Source organism: Pinus tabuliformis, chromosome 2_1 (genome assembly GCF_031772625.1).
Source record: "Pinus tabuliformis cultivar Carrire ecotype Pingquan chromosome 2_1, CPIR1, whole genome shotgun sequence".
NCBI lineage: Eukaryota > Viridiplantae > Streptophyta > Pinopsida > Pinales > Pinaceae > Pinus > Pinus tabuliformis.
Window position 1 is genome coordinate 125128627 of NC_142299.1, and position 19775 is coordinate 125148401.

A 19775-nucleotide genomic window follows, 5' to 3' on the forward strand; every position below is an offset into this window, starting at 1 on the left:
ATGAGAATGAAATCTCTCTCTTGACTTTCTGAAGGCGCCTCATCATGCAATGGTTGCTTACCTTTTTCTTGTACCTGCTTTGTTGTTGAAGGGAATGAGACCCCTTCCACCCTGGGTGGAGATAGTACTCGTTTTGTTGCTGCAAACAATCTTCTTGTGCCCTTTTGGTAAGTGACAAACACTGGCACACTGGTGGTTTGAGTCTCATGCACCTCTTGTTGATGTGAAGGTTCTCTTGCCTCATGAAAAACTGATGGGGGCACTTGAGAGCTTGTGAATACCTCATGTGAAATGAAATCCTCCGATGAAACATTCAGTAAACTAATCTGATGCAAAACCACAATCTTGATTAATGCAAAGTGATAGATGTTGTTATACTGCTGATGAGGAGGTTTCCTTTGCTCCAATGTGGTCATTTTCTAAATATTCCGGCATATGAAATAGGGGATGTTCATCATCCTCACCCTAGTAAAATGCATCAACAATCTGATATGATAGGTGTATAGGCGAGAAAATATGCCTTCACAGCTGAAATATTTGATTATGAGCTTCATCAATGGAGCATATGTGTCCTGAAGATACCTGAAAGGGAAAACTCTACTAACATGCCTCTGAAAGCCAGCCTTGATATAAGGCTCATAATGCTCTTTGTCAACCAGTTGTCCCTTGTTCCATTGTTCTCCCACATTCGGAATACCTGTTGCTTCAGCTATAGATTTCGGTGTCAAAGTGAATGTCACACCTGCCAAATTGACCTGGCCATTGTGAAGATGGAGCACAAAAAGTCTGGCAAGCTCATGGTGATATTTGACTCTTTCCACCATCTCACAAAATTGGTAGCAATATTGATGTTTGAAGCATTGTACAACAAGAGGGCAAGCCAACAACTCAGTAAGTGTAGTGGGCTCCTCCCAGATATGTTTTCCTCCCTTGTGAGGTCTCCTTGGTGCATGAATTTCTTTGGAGGAATCACTTACTGTTTCCTCATTTATGTCATAAGATGAATCTGACTCCAAATTTGACATTTTTTGATGTTTCTTTAATGGGTATGAAGAGATTTTATAGGAACAATAGGCATTTGCTGCTAAATGATAGGGATTTGATGATGGGGACTGTGAATGTGGAAGTTTTGTGATGACTGTGGGGTCTTTGGGAATGACAGGATTTGGGGAATAAGGATTAGGGATTAGGGATGTTAATTAGGGTTTTTAGTTTTAGGAATAAGGGGATAGGTGAGTGTGAATGGAAGAGGAGAGGGAAAGTGATATGAGTGAAGTGTAGTGAGAGAAAAATGAAAATGAGGGATGGGAATTAGACAACAAAAACTGTAATTTTGCAAACCCTAGGTAGCTTTTTCAATTGACTGTGCAAGGAACTAGGGTTTTGTTTTTTTACCTATTGAAACACCATAAAAACTAATGAAAAACCCTCACAATGGCACTTGGGATTGTTAACTTACTTGTGGAATGAGGAATTTGCAAGTTTGGAGCTTGGAGGAGGCGATTTGGATGAGTTTCAGGCTTTGAAGGCAGGTGTGTCGTGCCCACTAACAGGTTCGCTGTGCCTCTCTGGTGCATCGCGCCAGTTGCAATTTCAATGTATTTCCTACGCTGTGTGCACCGCGCCTCAGGAATTCTCACAGTTTGTAGCAAATTCACTCCTTCGGCTCAAAAACACGATTTAGGACTTGTTTTTCTTCTTTGGCACACAAATGAGCTATTTAACATGAAAAAGACTTTATATACAAAGGATTTTAATTTTCACTTATAAAAACCCACCTTGTAATGTTTGGCTTTTCACTTGCTTTTGAAACTCTATTTTGGCAATTTGATTTGTTCTTTGCCTTTGTTGGACTAAATGCTTTGAATTTTTGACTCTTTTGTAGGACCTGGAGTGCAGGAGCTTGGCAAGGTGACTAGAGCTACATCTCAAAATTATTACATATAGGAAAAATGAAATTACATGAAATCTTTTACACAAAACATAAAAACTCTATTTTTCCTCAAAACAGGGTTTTGAGGAAAAATCAATCACTGAGCATGTGATTATCGAAATTTTTGTGGCTGAGACTTTATTTGACCTCGTCATGTGCCTGTTGACTATTATTGAGCTTTTACAAGATCTTGAGGGCAAACCCTAGACCTAATGAGACCTAAAACCCTAAAAATGACTTTTGCAGATGTAAAGACAAAAAATGACTGTGAATGACCTAAATGTATGAAAATGGGCCAACGGGTAAAGATCATGAGGGAAAAATGATAATATTCCACTACCATCAGATGATCCATGATCCTAATGGAATGCAGTTGATCGGATGAGACACTTAAAATGAAATGCAACAAGATTATTTTGATCACTGATGGAGGGATGAAGATACCGACACTAACAATTCTCATATTCAGATAAAATCTGAAGGGGCTCCTTCTTTTTCTCCCACTTATTCAAGAATTGTTGGTAAAGGACTCTTAAACTGTCTATGCTTTGGGAAGATAAAGATCTAAACCAGGTTCTAACTTCTTCAGCTAGACTTTGGATGAAAATTCTCATTTGGACATCTGTTGTGTCAATCTCATGAAGTTCAAAGTAGTCTGTCATTTTCCTAGTATGCTGTTGAGCTGTGTAGGTCCCAGTGCCATCAAAAGTAGTTATTTTACTCTGATAATCCTGTGGCATAGCACCTGGGGCAGCAGGCATCACCAGGGGAGCATATCTATTGGCCATGATTCTAGGTTGGGTAGGAGTTGGGGTAACAGGTGGTGTCTGGGTTGTGGAGGAAGAACTAGAGGTAGTGGTAGGGTGTTGAGTGATGATTGATTGAAGAGGAAGTGAAGGGATGAAGGGAGGAGTGGAATGGATTTCAGATGAGTGAGGGAATAATGATGAACTAATAGAAAGAGAAGTAGTCTCAGAAAGTTCAGGTGTTCTATCTGTGGTAAGAGATGACTGAGTGGAATTCTGCAGATATCGATCAATTGACAAATTGGCTCATTGGGTTTCAAGTTCTCTGAGGAATTCTGGATCTTGGACTAGGTCTAATAATTCACTGTCAGATGTGGTTCTAAATAGAGAGAGTTCAAAGTGTTCGTCAAAAGGAAGATCTTCTAGGAAAAGCCACTCAACAGGACATGAATGTGATCTGAACAAAGGTCTAGGACTTAATGAACTTTCTTGCCTTCTAATGATTCTTGGAATCAGGTTAGGATTTTCAAACACAGGGGGGGATTTGGATCAGGGTTAGCCCTGGTGTAATGAGTTCTTCCTGAAGCCAGATTTCAAGCTTTTCAATGCTATTCTTTTATGGATTTTTCAAAATAAATTCAAAATAACTTCAAAATAATCCTTTAAGATTCTTTAAATTCAAACTTTATGTTTCTCAAAGGTTTATTTAACTGAGGATTTGGTCTCCCCAGTATGGTCGCCACTATGTTTGCATTCAGATTTTCCTTAGAAGTTATTGAAAAAAAGGAAAGGATCCAAGGTAACCACAAACCAACTTTTAGACTTAGGTGCTAGCTCACCTAGTCCAGAGAGGGCTCTCTCTTTACGACTTAGCTATGTTTGAAAGGATTTTAGGCTAGTGTTAATGTTCAATGAGGTTGTTTTGTTGAGAGTGGTGGAGTTCTGAAACAAATGGGCAAACTAGGCTTTTAGGCCATTGGTCTATGGAGTCAAACAGGGATAGTTCACTGGAATAAGTCAAATTGCTGAGGTATGAGTTCAATAGGTAGGATAACAGAGTAAAAACAAACTTTGGGGCTCGAATGGATGATAGTTCTACTCAAAACTAGAGGGAAATCAAGAATCCTCAAGTTAGGATTAGAAAGAGGAAAGGAAGATAGGTCAACTAGCAGAGGGCAATTAAGAATCCTATACCAGGGACTTATTAGAGAAAAACTACAGGGATAGAGGAGCAATTAAGAATTCCTTTATCAAAATAGTTTAGAAGAAAACATATAAATGGTAGACTGTTGATAGCAGAGAGAAATAAAGCTAATTCTGATATACTTTGACTATTTTACCATTTAGATTTCAGATGCATGAAACATTGAAACATATAGAAAACACATAAAATCACAAGGATAGAATACTTATTTGCAATTATACTGCATGAGAATCTAATGTAATGTCCTCAACTTTCATTCTTTTTCCAGTAAAAAATCCAGATTTGAGTACAAAATCTTTCTCAGCTTGACAACATAGATTTACAGAGATGTTATAGAATCCACCCACAATACTTCTAATGGATAAGTATTTATACAAAAATTACATCAAAAATCTCTCATAACTACATGAGATTTATTCTAGGGAATGCAAAATATCTTTACAAAATAATAGAGACAGCTATAAAACTGATCGCTGCTATCCCTTTATTTATGGAAGAGCTAGAGGTTGATACTAGAATTTGCCTCTTGCTATTGCTTTAGTAATTGTGTGCTAGACCCTTTCTTACTTTTCCCTACTGATACTTTTTACTTGTTCTTGATACTCTTTACCTATTTACCAGACTTTACCTCAATGAATATTTTCTATTTACCTCAGAGTTACCATAGTAAATTATAGGATATCGAGCATATTGGTCCACCATTCTTCATTTGGTATCTTCATCCTGATCAATTTCCTGTACACTTCATCAGCTTCAGTGTATTTTGCAAAATTAGGCTGGACTGTGAACAGGTGCTTAACTTCATGCTCAATATAGAAAAGATTTTCCAAACCATCATACAACACTTTTCCTGTGGGTAGTGCTTTCACTATGGAAGAGCTGGCTTGACTTCTGGCTTGTTTGTGCAGTATTTCAATGTAGTCATCATGAGTCATTAGCTTTTTGTTTATGACCAATAGGTTTGGAAGTCCTTTATCCCTTAGTATGTTCTATTTTACCCTAAAATCATCTATGTCTTCTTGGATTCTTTGACATCTTCTTTCCAGGTTAAGAATTAAGTTCTTTTTGTTCAGAACTTTCTTAATTTCAAGGATAGTACCCATTCGATCTTTGATATCCCATTGTTCCAGCTGTTGCCTGTTTTGGGTATTCAACAAGTTGATTAATTGGGTTGCCTCTTCAGGTTTCTCCCTTAATTCTTCCCTGGTTTTCTGTATAGCCTCTATAGCTAGTTTCATTAACTCAGTCCTCTAAAAAATGATCTAAATAGAAGACCAAATATCATTGATTCTGATATCTTTCAATGGCTTTTCCAATGTTAAGTCATTCTCTAATATTTTAATTCTTTCAGCCATCCTTCTATTCTTTCTCTCTTCTTCAGTGTAATTGATTTGTGATAGCTCACAATTGTTTTCCAAGCTGGTAATATTTTCTTTTAGTTTCTTTATTTTAGTTGCTTGGATTTTCATTTCTTCCATGGACTTTTTTAAGTCCTCTCTTTGCTTTGTTGAAGTTGTTACTACTTCTGATGTACTTGTTGTTGTTGTTACTGGCAGAGCTGTTGTTCGATGAATGTTGGGTGCCAAAGATGCTGCAATAGTAGATGGCACTGCTGTAGAAATTATGGGTATTACAGTCTAGGGAATGGTGGTTGACTCACCCTGTTTGGACTGCAATTTTTTTCTAGTTCATGCTCTATTTCTTTCAGCCGTTCATTCAACTTAAGGATCAAGTCCATAAGTACTTCCTCATTTTCTTTCTCAATTACTTCTGCAGTTTGTGGATGTATGAGGGGAGGGAGTTTGAGTTGTTTCCTGAGTGCAACATTGTCATCATTCTTTTTCTTTATCAAACTTTTAGTTGCTTTAACATCTTTGGGATTGTGTCCCAACTCAATCACCAGATCTTCTAGTGATTTTATCCTTGTGTCCTTAGCCTAAGAAGAGGCTTTTTCCAATTGTAACTGTGCTGTAGTATTATACAAAGAATTTTGTAATTTGTGTGCAATGATGGCTTTACTGGTCAATGTGGAATAGACCATCTCACCCGTTTGCTTATGGAGCTCAATCTGATCAATTGGGTGGATGTCTCTGGCAAGAACTTCAAAATCTATTTTTAAATAGTCTACCATGGACATTGGGTGTTGTAATGTTGGCTTCAAAAAACTCATCTACATCTTTCCCTCTTTGATGTCAAAGGCTGACTTCAACCTTGTCTGATTTGTGGGAGCCATTTTCAGATATTTGGCACATGTTTGAGCTTTGAGCTGCTCATTCCTAGCCTTAATTTCTTTTTACCTTTCTTCCAAATCCTGGCTTTGTTCTGAAACTGTCCTTAGTGATGACACTTCTACACTTGCTACACTTGGCTGCCTATTTAGTGCTTGTGTTTGAGAGGTAGATGGTGTCTCCCCTGCTAGTGTTGTCTGCACTGTGTCACTTCTTGTCTCTTCATATTCCTGCTCAGACAGAGGATTCAATCTCTGCCTTTTCACATATACCTGGTCCAATGGCACTGTAGAGGGACTAGCCTCACTCCTACTTCTTTTTTTATTTCGTTCCTCATTAAGAGGGGTCTGCAATACTGGAGGGTTGCCCATGTTTGTATCAGTTTGGGTCAACTCCTCAGAAATGCTCTGTGATCCTGAATCTTTTCTCTGTTTTGAAGTCTCTGGTTGTCCTGATGTCTATGCACTATGCTCTTGTGTTGGTTTTTGTGAAGATTCTCCAGGCACGTGTACAAAGAAATGCAGATCAAGTTGTCTTTCCAAAGCTTTCATAACATTTTCTACTTCAACTTGTGTACTATCTTGTTCTATAAGTGTTCCCTCCACCCATTCATTTTGATTTGCATACTGTTCTATCTCTGGAATTCTATGATGGAAGTAGGGGGACAGCTTATGCTTTTGCCTTCTATCACAGATGAAGCTATGAGGATCATAAGGCCAGATGAAACTCTTTTTCAATCTCATTCTCTCAAGGATTTCCTCTGCCTCTTTCCCTGCTCTTCTGTTGTTGCAAATAAATGGGCCTAGGTGATCCTTTATCCTTAACTGAGCTTTCTTCTTAGCTTTCATAAAGTGGATTTCATTAGAATTTATCATTTGCCTGTAGTACTCCAGGGAAAATAATCTCATGGGGACGTATTTAGGCAGTTTAAAGGGAGGTAGCTCACACCCATAAATTATGATCTCAGTATGGTTCTGGTACAAGTAACAGCCCCCACCCTTGTATTGCTTGGATAACTAAAGAATTATCTTAATATCATCACTGATTCTAGGAGGGGGACTTCCTATCAACATAGTAGTTACTATATGCACAAATTGATCAATAAAATGTATATAAGGATGATGAGAAGAATGAGAATAATGAAAAATGGAAGTCTAGAAGATGAATGACCTAGGGCTCCCTCTGGAGTCAAGCTTTTGTACAGAGAAATGGAATTTATCATCTTGGTAGTAAAGGAAAATATGATACAGGACTGAAGAATATTTGAATACCCTCTCATTCTCTAATCTCATGAACTGGTCATGCATCTTGTCAGCAATGAATGCAACATAGTCATATTTGCATGCAGGAGGTTGGCGAGGGGTAAAAATAGTCATGTAGGCAAAAGTCATTTCATTTACATACTCACTAGTGGTAAAACCCATAATGCAAGCAAACATGGTGACAATATCCCTGCCCAGACTAGTAAAGGCACATGTCATGTAGGGAGGGGGGTCTTTTGATCTGTATTGTTCTTCAATGAAAGTTTGACTGACTTGGTTGATTTCAGAACTAGACAACCTTGAAGATTTATCAAGTAAATCAACAATTGAAAGGGGAGTGAGGTTCTGTCCAGGCTGTAATTGCAACATTTCATTTATAGACTCAGTTGTAATGGTGAAAATAACTTCCTGGTTAGGGGACATTACAGCTCTCAGATTGGGGTTGTAGTTTGCATGGCATTGATGGACAATGCCTGGGAAGATATGGATAGTGGGGAACTAATATTTGGGGAGGTGTTGTGCTGTACAACAACCCCCCATTTCATAAAATTTTTCTTCAAAAAATTATAATATGAAATGGGTCCCTTTTAAACTTAGATGTGTGAATAAATTGGTATTAACTCATCATTAGAAAAACCCTCATCAAAAGGTCCAATGGAAATGATATATTATAAACCTTTTGAAGAATAATACAATAGGTCTTTTAAATAATTGCAAAGCTCTTTATTATTACGATAAAGCGATCACAACATTGCATATCGTAATAATAAGAAAAACATATATAAGAGACCCATTGACTCACTCCGATCCGAAAAAAGGAAATCGCTATCGGATATCAGGGAAAGGCAAAAACACATCGTATATAGAAAACACCTCCCCCATTCCTCCGATGCGATAAAAGGTATCGCCATTGGAAATCGGCCGTAACAACCCAATACATGACTTGTGACACTTTCAAATCCTCCGATGCGATGAGGCATATCGTAATCGGCGATTTCGTAATGGCATAAGTAATATGACCCGAGCCCATCCCTGATTGCGATGCATTAAATCAGGGCGCGTGTTTCGAAACATATTTGAAAGGCTTGCATGCATTGTATCACCTTTTGGTGATCGAGGGATATTTTGGACTATTATTAAAACCTTCCCATTCACGTTACCAATCATCGATTGCGATTTAATTCTGATTATCCGCCAAAAATCTAAGCCACGCTTGAATGGATCATTCATCATATAAACATTATGATGGGTATTTAAAAGCTCCTTTACCATGATTGACAGGTTAAACGACCAATTAATGAAGCAATTATGCCGAGATTTTCCACTTAGATTCTATCTGCGGCAGTTTCACTATAATCTTTGATTATTCGCTAATTGATATAATTCTTTCATATTGGCTCATACTACCTATTCTTTGTATCACGTTGGTTTCATTCCTTGTGCAGAATTCCACCGAAATAACAAGTTTTAAGCAAATGGGAAAGAAATCCAAGAGATCCGCGGCAGCAACGGCCCCTACAGTAACAGTGCAGCCAACCAGTGATCCAGGACCAAGTAAAAAAGGCCTAATCTCAGACACTACATGTCTCGGTCTTGGAAATACAAGCTGGAAAAGCATATATAATTTAATTGAAGCAGAGGATCTTGAGGAAGTATCGGAAGAAGCTACTGCAGACTCAACTAATAAATCAGAAGCTTCCCTGAAAGACTTAGCCGACTCATATTTGCACATGATAGCAGCACGGGAGAAAATTCTTCCATACACTGATGTAGTCAGATGGGTGGTTGAAGAAATCCCAGTTTCAAATAGAACGTTTTGCACAGCAGACGGAAGAATTTTTGGTTCATTTCAGCCTGATGACTTAAGGAAGATGTACCATTTACCCGAACCCGAGAAGAAATACAACAAAGCCTTTCTGGAGAAATTCGCAGCAGAGAATGAGACTGAGTCGGCCCCAATCAAGCAATGGAGACAGAATCCCGCAAAGCACAAACATGAATCATCGGGTAAGTACTCCGTGGATTCATTATCATCTCCTTACTGTTATGTTGGGGCAATGATGTGTAGGATGTGGGGAATGCATGATTCAACAAAATTTACTATTGAAATGGTTCCTTTAATGGAAGCAACAGTTAATAGTTATGTGATGGATTGGGAAAACATATTGTCTGATAAATTAGCCACTGCAATTCTTGACTTCAGAACATATGCATGTAAAACCACCAGAACAATTCCCCCTTTTTATTATAGTGCTTATATTATGGATACTCTTTGCTTTAATTCTGAATACCCGGTACTCGGGTGGAGATGGACTGCACAAGACCCTAAGCCAATCCACATTTATCATTAGATGTTATGGAAGGCACACTATAAAGACCACTTGTACCAAATTTGTAATGGTTTCATGTTACCTATCTATTATGCCATTTTTGATAAGCCTGCCCCAAGGATTTCCGAGGAGGCAGCAATTGACTTGACTGCTGTAGGGAATTGGTTTGGGGAAGAAAAGTTCACATATATAAGGGTTTATGGTAGCCTCACAAAACCCCATGTCCTTCCTTTGTATATACCTGATAAGCTGTTGGCTCGAGAGTTGGCCTACCAGATAACCACAGCAGGAACATCCAAAACTCTTAGGAATTCTAAAAAGCAGTCATGGCCTACATTTCCTTTGAGGTGTAGTGTTTACACTCTGCATGATTACAAACATGTGGAGAAAGAGACAAAAAAAATAAACATGCTCAATCTTGCAACTATCCCCAACAGGCAATATGACCCAAGGAAGGTTGCCTATAACGTGCTTGAACAAGCCAAACTTACAAAGTTTGACCTTGAAAAAGATCAATTTGACGACCTGTTTTCTTCATCAGAATCATTATTTTAGGTAAAGCCATTGGCCAAAATGAAATATAAAGACGAAGGACTGGTAGAATTTGTTAGCTACCTATACCAATAGGTTTCATATTTCATGATTGATTATGAAAGGACCAAATATGCTCTGCTTTGATGACTCAAAGATCACATATTTCCAAGAGAACCGAATCTATGCTTATAGCTTGGTATGAGTTTCAAATTTTGATGGATGATTCAATAGCTTAATCTGGATCATTCCATGGTTTAAATTTACAGTTGTAGAATAGAGAAAGGAGTCTGTCCAAACTGTTTAATCTTGGCAGACAAGTAGTTCAGGTAGAGAAGAAAAGGCTCCCAACAGCTTAATCTGGGACCTTGGAGGAGATAAGGGTAGAAGTAGATAGAAATAACAAAAGAAAAGCCAAATAAAAGAAAAGGCAAGTGAGGGTCTGCAAGTCCAAGTGCACCCTCTAAGAAGAAATAAAAAATGCTAGGCAAGTAGCTGGGTAAGTAGTTGGGGTTGCAGAAAGGTTATCTTTACCATTGCAAATGTGTTAACTATGTTTACCAAAGCAAAGTCAATCAGTTGACAAGGTGTTCTTCTTCATCAAGTTGCAGCAGAAAGCATGACTAACTTCCCTTTTCCCTTTTTCATGTCATTTACTAATATTCCCTCATCACTTGAGATTCATGGAAGAATTATGGTTTCATGGTGGTTCTTAATCTTTTTAGAAGCCACATTTCTTGTCTAAAAACTCTTTTCATTTTGATCTACTCCCTAGACTAAGTATGTTTCAAATAAACTGAGTGTTTTCTCCCTCCATTCACTCCCCCCATCCATATTGACTCTAACTTTACTATGTAAATCCCTATATCACCTTTCCCCTACTATTATTAACACCATGGTGTATAAACCCCAAATCTTATATAAATACCCACCCCATTGGCATTATAGCCAATAAGTCCTATGTTAGGGATCAAATGACATCTGGTCATTTTGATAAGCCTAAGCCAAACCCCTTTTCCCCTTTACAAATCCCTTTCTCATTTTCAAATCCCCATCTACACATAAAACCTATAAAACCTTGTTTCTACCCTTACCCGCTCAAAATTGCTAAAAATACATCAAAACCCACTTGTTCCCCCCTTACCCAAAGTTCAAAGATCGGGCGCATAGTCACAAAAATTTCACAAAAACCCATAAGTCCAATGTTCTCCGCTCATGCACATATGCCGAAAATAATCATTAAATAATCCCCGCCCCCCACCATATCCGTTGACTATTTCGTCCTCCCGACAGTCGCCCGATTAAAAGATTGAAGATCCAACGGCTCTATTCGCAGCGGAGCTGTTCCGACGTCCGCTATTTACCCACATTATTCCCCGATCACATCAGTCCCCCGATGGCCGTCCGATCGGACCCCCCCAGATCTGACGTCCATCGTTGCATCGGAGCGGATCTCCCATCCGAAAGTTATCTTCCGACGGCTGTATTTTGGCTACGTCACGCGGCAGCCACGCGTCGCCTCCACGGCCCATCGGAGGTACCACTGTCAATTACCGCCACCGTACCATAGGCGGTGCGATATGAAACCGCCGGCGGTTTCCGGTTTCTTCCTTTCCGCCCGCATTGCGTCGTCCCCACGTCAGCCCCGTCACCCCGCGTCACCCCCAGGTACGCCGTCGCATCATTTCTCCGCTCAACCACTGGTCCACCCGTCCTGCCATCTCACTGTCCCCATGGACCAACCAGAGGCCGCCACCTGGCCGGATGATGTCCTGCTGACGTCATCTGACCCTGACCCCACCTGTGACGTCATGCTGACGTCAGCAGGAAAGCGCGCCAATATCACCAAAATTCCATATTTAGGCCAAAATTTCACGTTTTTTCTACTTTTGGTAAAAAGCTCTACTGTTATTTCTGCATGTGGTTCACGTCCGAGTTATCGCCAACCTGCTAAGTCAACCAGGAGACCTCCAGAGCACCGATCCTGCCTGCTCACACAACCTCTGCTCGCTGTCTTACCAGGTATTTTTCATCATTTATCCTCCGTATGCCTGGAATTCTCTATAAATCACTCAAAAAGCTTAAAAAGACGATAAAACTTATAAATTCACTGGTGAATTCCTCTACAGAGCCTCTAATTTTCAAACACCACCTCGAAAACTACTAGCCAAGCCTTGTTTTACCTACATTTTATTGAAAAACTAAGTTCTGTCTACGCAATCGCGGCAGACTCATTCAAACCAAATTTAACCACTGAGAGAGACAAGGAAAGGCCAAACATTGGTCCTAGTTGCACTATAAATAGTATTTCAACTGCTATTTCCTAGAACCCCTCTCTGCTCCTGATAATCTCACCTCCCTGGTAAAGAGGCATTCCTCTGTACTGTCCTGCTCAATCAAAATCACTTTGCACTTGATTCAAAATCCTCCCGTACAATGGAGACACCTGTAGTACTGAATGTTCAACCGCTGAATGCCCCTCAAAGGAACTTGAAATGGCAAGCCTTGGCAGATATGGATTACCAAATTACAGAGGAAATGATTATGGGCAGCAAATTCCACATTCATCTGTTGAATGAGTTGAAAACCAAGCATGAAAATGGGACAGATATATTGGGTATATGGGACTCTTTCCTCCCTATTTTCAAACTCCCTCAGGTCAACCAGTTCCCTGAACTAATCCACCTCTGTGCTGAACATTATGATGCTTCTCAGAGGGCTGTTGTTGACCCATCTGGTTCAGTGCTTTTCTATGTTACCCCTCAAGCTATCAGAGACATGCTTTGCTTCAACACTCAGAAAAAGCTGGTCCCTTTGTCACTGGTGAACCTGATAAATCAAGGGGCCAAACTGACAGATGCTCAATTTATCAAGCTCAATCAATTATACATTAACTCTGACATATTGATGTACCCTCCAATTGGTCATGTATATCTCAATGGGCTGGGCAGAGACCTTGCAGACATGATTAGTCCCATCTTGGGATATAATTCAATTGAGCATATTGACATAACCGTGCTGACAATGATGTTTATGTTTGCTCCTGGCAAGCCACCAGTCTGCTATGACTATGCCACCTACATATCAGACAAGATTCATGAGCAATTGATAAATTTGGCGAGAGATAGGGTATTCAGATATACCTCCTACATCTATCATCTGATTTTGTACCATCAACATGACAAATTTCATTTTTCAATCAAAAGAATGGATGCCCAGGGCAATCCTAGATCAGTGGTCTATTGGTCCTCTGTCTTCCACTCTACACCTGATTCTCCATACACTTACTGTGAATTTATTGACCAGTTCATCCATCCAGCTATGACAATGCTAATGAGCTCGCCTCCTCCAAGACTCACTGATGACATGCAAAGAATTCTCCAGCTGTCTAAATCTTACAGCATTGGGGATTGGTACTTCTACCAACACCACACTGTAATCAGGATATATGGGTGTGATTTGCCTCCATTTAGATTACCTAAGTATGTGCCTATGAGGCTATTTGCCCTAGAATATTTTAGGCAATTTGGCAGAGTTGATGTGCTTCACTTTTCAGGAAAAGGCAAAAAGGCACAGTTGAAAGTGAAAAGCCAACTTGGCCATCTCATCTATAACGAGAGGGAGCAAGGATGGAGGGAAGCAGATAGAATGCTTGAGTTTCTTGGCCTCCAAACAAGTTTCCCATGGACACCCTATGACCCTAATCATTTTATAACAATGAGGAGGCTCAAATATAAGTTGTCTGCCTATGATCATCATAGTATCCCTCACATTGAAAAATATGCTAATCAAGACAAATGGAGGAGAGGGACCCTAGAAGAGCCTGTATCACAAGAAGAGCTAAATCTGAGGGCAGTAAGGAATCTAAGGAAGATGGCTGACCTTGAACTTTGTTCACAAGTGACCTCACTCCCAAGCACACAAATTGGAGCAACTGCATCCTCCTCAACTGCCCAACAGCAAAATACAAAGGCTGTTGAAAACATATCAGAGAAGGGAAAAGAAAAGGAAATGGAGATAGAGCCATAGCAGCTAGATAAAGAACAGCGGCAAGTAGAGCAGCAACAGCACCAACAACAGCAGGAAAGGCAGCATGAAGAAGGGCAACCTGACAGACAGCAGCCCTTGCAGCAGGAAAAAGTGGTGGATACCCCAACTTCCACTGAGCAACAGGCTCAAAACATAGTGCCTCCTAGGCCAGAAGTCACCACTGATGCCTCGGTCCTCCAAACTCCACAGAAGGAGGACTTAAGCAGAAAAAGGGATAGAGAAACTCCTCTCACTTCATCTATCAACCAGGGAGAGAAGAGACAAAGATTAAATGACTTTTCTGAAGATGATGCAGCAATAAGACAAGCATTGGGCATGGGCCCACTCAGCAGAGAAGCTTCAGCAAGTTCCTTCCAGCAGGAACAGGACAGGACTATGGGAGGGGAGGTTAGCTCCTCCAGCCAACAAAAAGAGGGAAGCATCAAATAGCAATTTATAGACATTAAAAGGAGGAATGATCCTATTAAGATACAACTGTACAATCACCTACTAAACATGGCTCCTACCAATCAGGAAAGACTTATGTCTGCCTTTGATGTAGGTGAAGGCAAAATGATCATGAGTCATTTTATGCCCACAGCTCTGCATCCCCAATCTGCCTCAGATTACCTCAGGACCAACCTAGAGGTCATGGCCAAAGACATACACCCAATGGACAAAATTGAACTACATAAACAAACTGGTGAAATGGTGTATGCCTCTTTAGCAGATGAAACATTGGAGAATTATAAGCTAAAGAGCAGCCTCAATGCCACAGCTTCTCAACTGGAATTGGAGAAGGCATCATCCCAGGCAAAGGACAATAGAATAAGGTCCCTGGAAGACATAATCATTGAAATTGGGCATGATCCCAAAGATATTTCAGGGATACAGGAAATCTTAAAGTTGAGGGATGCTGACATGGCTGCCATGAGAAAGAAAATCAAGCTCCCAGCCACCATGCACCCTCAGACAGACGAGGTAGCCCAACAAAGGCAGGAGAAGGACACCACTGATTTGTTGATTTCCATTTATAAACAACTTCTGCATGCCCAAGAGAAATTAGGAGAGTCTGAGGCTGCACAAGCAGCCCTGCAAGCAGCATTTAAACAAAGAAAAGAGGGTCAGACCTCTCAGCCTCCTCCTCAGATCATCAATCTTGAGGAAACTGCTCCTATCACTGCTCCTCCTCCTCAACAAACGGAACAGGCAGCAACATCTACTTCAGCTGCACCGACAACTACAGAGCAGGCCCAAAGCCTGGATATGCAAAAGCTGAAGAATGAAATCCAAATCCTGGAAGCTCAAATGGCAGAGTTAAATGAGACCAGGGATAAGTTGGCCAAGGTAAATGACAGACATGATAAATCAAAGAGAGAAGTGGCAGAAAAGGGCAGGGAAATCAAAGCCCTTAAGGACAGGATCAAAGAGCTAGAAAATGAGCTCAAATTAGATAAAATTGTGTCTGAAATCAGAGCAATGATATGGTCCAATATTGGCCAATCTATTACCAATCAATGGCCATATATTGAGACAATACATGAGCAGCTAGAGCTCATCCCAAAGGCACAAAAGGAAATCCAAAGAGCAAGAGCTTCATTGAGCAATATGCCTGAAGTAGCCACTAGAATGATCAATGTACTTAATCATAAAACAAGTTCTCAGTTGGCCACCATGGGAATTACAAATCGGACTGATACTGTTCAACTAATCAAGAGGGTTCTTACTCTTATAAATCTGGTACAGACATTGGAAAGAAGAACCCAGGATATGCAAACTGAGGTGAACAGGTTCATGGAAAGATTTCAGGTATTGCAGAGCAGAGGACTCCCTAGCTTACTGAACAGCGGAGGGAAATTATTCACCCATGAACAATATGCCAAAAGGGTAAATGTTTTTGCCTCAACACAGATCAATGAGAAGGCCAGCACTTCAGAAGATACAGGGCCTATTACAGGACAGGTTTTCTACAGCAAGATAGAAAATCTATTTTTTATAATGAATGAAATTACGCACTTATTCGATGTGGCCCCAAACTTTTTTAAATATACAGAAGCAGAGGAGACTATGGATGCAATTCTCAGGCATCAACTCCCCACACAGGACTGGTGGGCAAGTGCAATACAGAAAATTTTGTAAACAGTGAGGCATGCACCCAATTTTGTTCTTAAAATATAAATTGTTATATAAAGCACAGTCTAGCAAAAATCAGCATGCATCGTGGATCAAAGCTGAGCCAACTCAGCAGATGTATCGGCCAACAAAGCAGAGATAGAAAACTACAGCTGGCAGGGCCGAGAAAATACAGCGCAGCAAGGAATAAAGGCACAGTTATCAGCATTTAAGCTAAGCGTTGCAACCGACTCAATGACCTCCAAGAGTCAAAATTATCCTCTGACAGACATAAAGAGCATTTATGCTGCATTTAAAGTTGTAATAACTTCTTGTCTACTTTCTGAACGAAGTAATGAAGATATTTCTCTCAGATGACTCAATGCCTGAGATATTTTGTATAAGCATTCCTATAAAGTCCCCTTCGCATAAGATTGCAAGGGGTTGTTGTTGATTTCTCCTGAAGAAGTTCTTATGCTATAATACTTTCAGAAGTTAATAAAGAAAGTGATGGAATTTCTCGGATCTCTGAAGTGTAGAATGCGTTCTGGTCTCTGTTGATAATTGCTGGATTCCTGTGTATTTCACCATACAATAAGTCTCTGTAACTCTCTCTGTCAATTAGTTGTTTTGTTAAAATCCATATATGTTATCTGATTTTCAATACTAAGCAACAAGGAAAAAGAATAACTTTCAGGATTTATTCACTGAGTACCCTGAGTTCAATCTGTGTTGTTTATGAATGTTTTTCTTCAGCTGTAATCTAGATAAGTGTAATTCTTAATTGCTGCACTTTCAGAATACATCTTCCACAGTGGCCTTTGTCACAGGAATTCAATTTTGCTCCTGTGCGGTGTGCTCACCTTCACCTCACCAACTCAATAGAAAATTCTTAATTGCTTTCTGTTGATTGACATACATCACCATTTAAACTAAATTTGTTTGTCTGAAATACAATATTGGCCCTGCAGTTTGAGCACCATCAGTCCTTCATTTCTAGGCATTTCAGAACTCCAGACTCCATTGCCCAATGATATTTTACTCTCTAAACACTATATCATAAGACCTGAAAGAAATCCTTCAACCAAGATATAAACCAAAAAACTGAGCATAATAGCTAGCCTAAAACACCATCATAAACAGAGACAAATCATAAAGAGAGAGCCCTCTCTGATTACAGTTTGGCTAGAAACTGTGATCCAAAGATTGGTTAGTGGTTACCCCGGCCGTATTCCCTTGGGAGTCATAAGGAACAACCTGGGTGATAACATAATTGGCGACTCCACTGGGGACTGCTTGAGGTTTTTTTTAATTACTATATATCTTCCATAAGATACTATCAAGCCTGAAATAAGTCAAGAGGCCTTAATCTGTTTCTGTATAACAATGACAGTTTAAGGAAGAGCTGTTTTGGGAATCTTCATCTTAGTTCTGAGAATATATAGCCATTCCAAATCTTCATCCAGTCCTTTCAGATATAAGGAAAGAAAATCTCTTACAAAATCCTAAAAAAAACAATTAGAAGCTGGCTCCTAAGAAAAATCCACGGCACACTAGGGCAAATCCTGACCCTAATCCACCCATCATTGTTGATAATCCAAATACCATCCCTAGAAACATTAGGGGACAGCAAAGGCAGGAGCAACCTGCTGATTTGACCTTAGAGTCAGATCATCCCAGCCTCATACCTACTCCATGCAAGGTCCTTTTCCGTTCTACCCCTAGTTCCCCTAGTTCACCATCCACATCTCAAAATCCTCCTCTCATATCCTCATCCACTGTTCATATCCCCTTAACCAACATTCTAGGTTCACCCATACTTCTCACCCCTGGGATACCCACTGTTCCTATTATCCCAGCTGCCCCTGTCAATCCTCTAAATCCTGTAAATATGGCTAACAGGTATGCACCCCTGCAAATACCAGCCAATGCTGCAGCTTTACCCCAAGACTACCAAACCAAAATCTCATATTTTGACTCCAATGGCTCTCTGACAGCTGTTCAACATGCTAAGAAAATGCAAGACCACTTTGAGACCTATGAAATAGATGATGACAGTGTCAGAATGAGGATGTTTGTTCAAAGCCTAACTGGGGATGTTAGGACCTGGTTTAGATCCTTGAATGCAAATTCTATTGCAAACCCTGATGAGCTTTATCAAGCCTTTACTACCAGATGGGAGAAGAAGAAAGATCCCCTACACATACTTGCTGAATATGAAACAATCAAGAGAGGTCCTCAAGAGACCGTTCTGGAGTATTGTGCTAGATTCAACAATGTGTACAAGGCTATACCACAAAATCTAAGACCTCCTCCTGATTTGGCCTTGTACAAATTCCCTGATGGATTTGATCCTGACATGGCATATCAGTTGAAGGAAAGAGAACCTGAAACCCTTGAAGACGCTCAAAAGGCTGCTGTCACAGTGGAAGAAAATCTGATTGCCAAAAGAAACAGGGCAAGGTTAGAAAGGAGAAGCATATATAAAGAAGAACCCTCAGGTTTTGATCAAAAGTTGGATGCAATACTAAATAGCATGAAGAGATTGGGTGAAAGAGTGGAATCGGTTGAAAGAAAATCATCATGGGAACCACCTCAAAACAACCCTCCTAGGAATCCAAATTTTAGGAAAACTCAAAACCCAGGCATGGGTAGAACCAGTGCTGAGCAGGACATAAGACCTCCTTTCCAAGAAAATTATGCAGAAACTTCTACATCAGCAGAACCCAATGAGGACCCTGAAATTAACTTGATGGGTCTAGATGGTGAGAGTCAAGTGTTCTTAACACAAGAAGATCATGAGGATGATGAAATCAAACTGTTCCAAACTAAATCAGGTGAATCCTTTGACTTTAAGCAAGGCTATGACACTGCTGTTTATGAAGTCCATAAACAATACAAGCTGAGGAGAAGAACTGTGAATGTTAACCAGCCAGAAAAGAAGAAGGATAATCAGCAGCCTGAAAAAGTTATAGTCACAGCACCTGATGACAAAACAAAGTTACCTGTACAAGAAGTAATGGTTGAGGAGATCACTGAACCACCCTCCTCAAAACAGCAGCATATGGTTACTCCCCCCTCTCATCCTTATTCAACTATTCCTCCTCAAAAGATGAGTGAAAAGGATAAATCCCAAAGTCAAGACAAAAAGCAAGAATAAGATTTAATGAACAAGGAAAGGACAATCATCTATAACTCCAAGGCTCAATCTGAAAAATCTTTCGATCTTCAAACAGAAATTGGCAAAATAAAAATAGCTATTCCTCTTTTGGAATTAGCCAAGCATGACAGCCACAAATTGCAAATCAAAAGGTCTCTTCAACTCACCAGCAACAAAGATGATGTCAATGTGCTAGATGACACCCCAGAACTCCTGTTCGGTCCAGAAGTGGATGGAAAA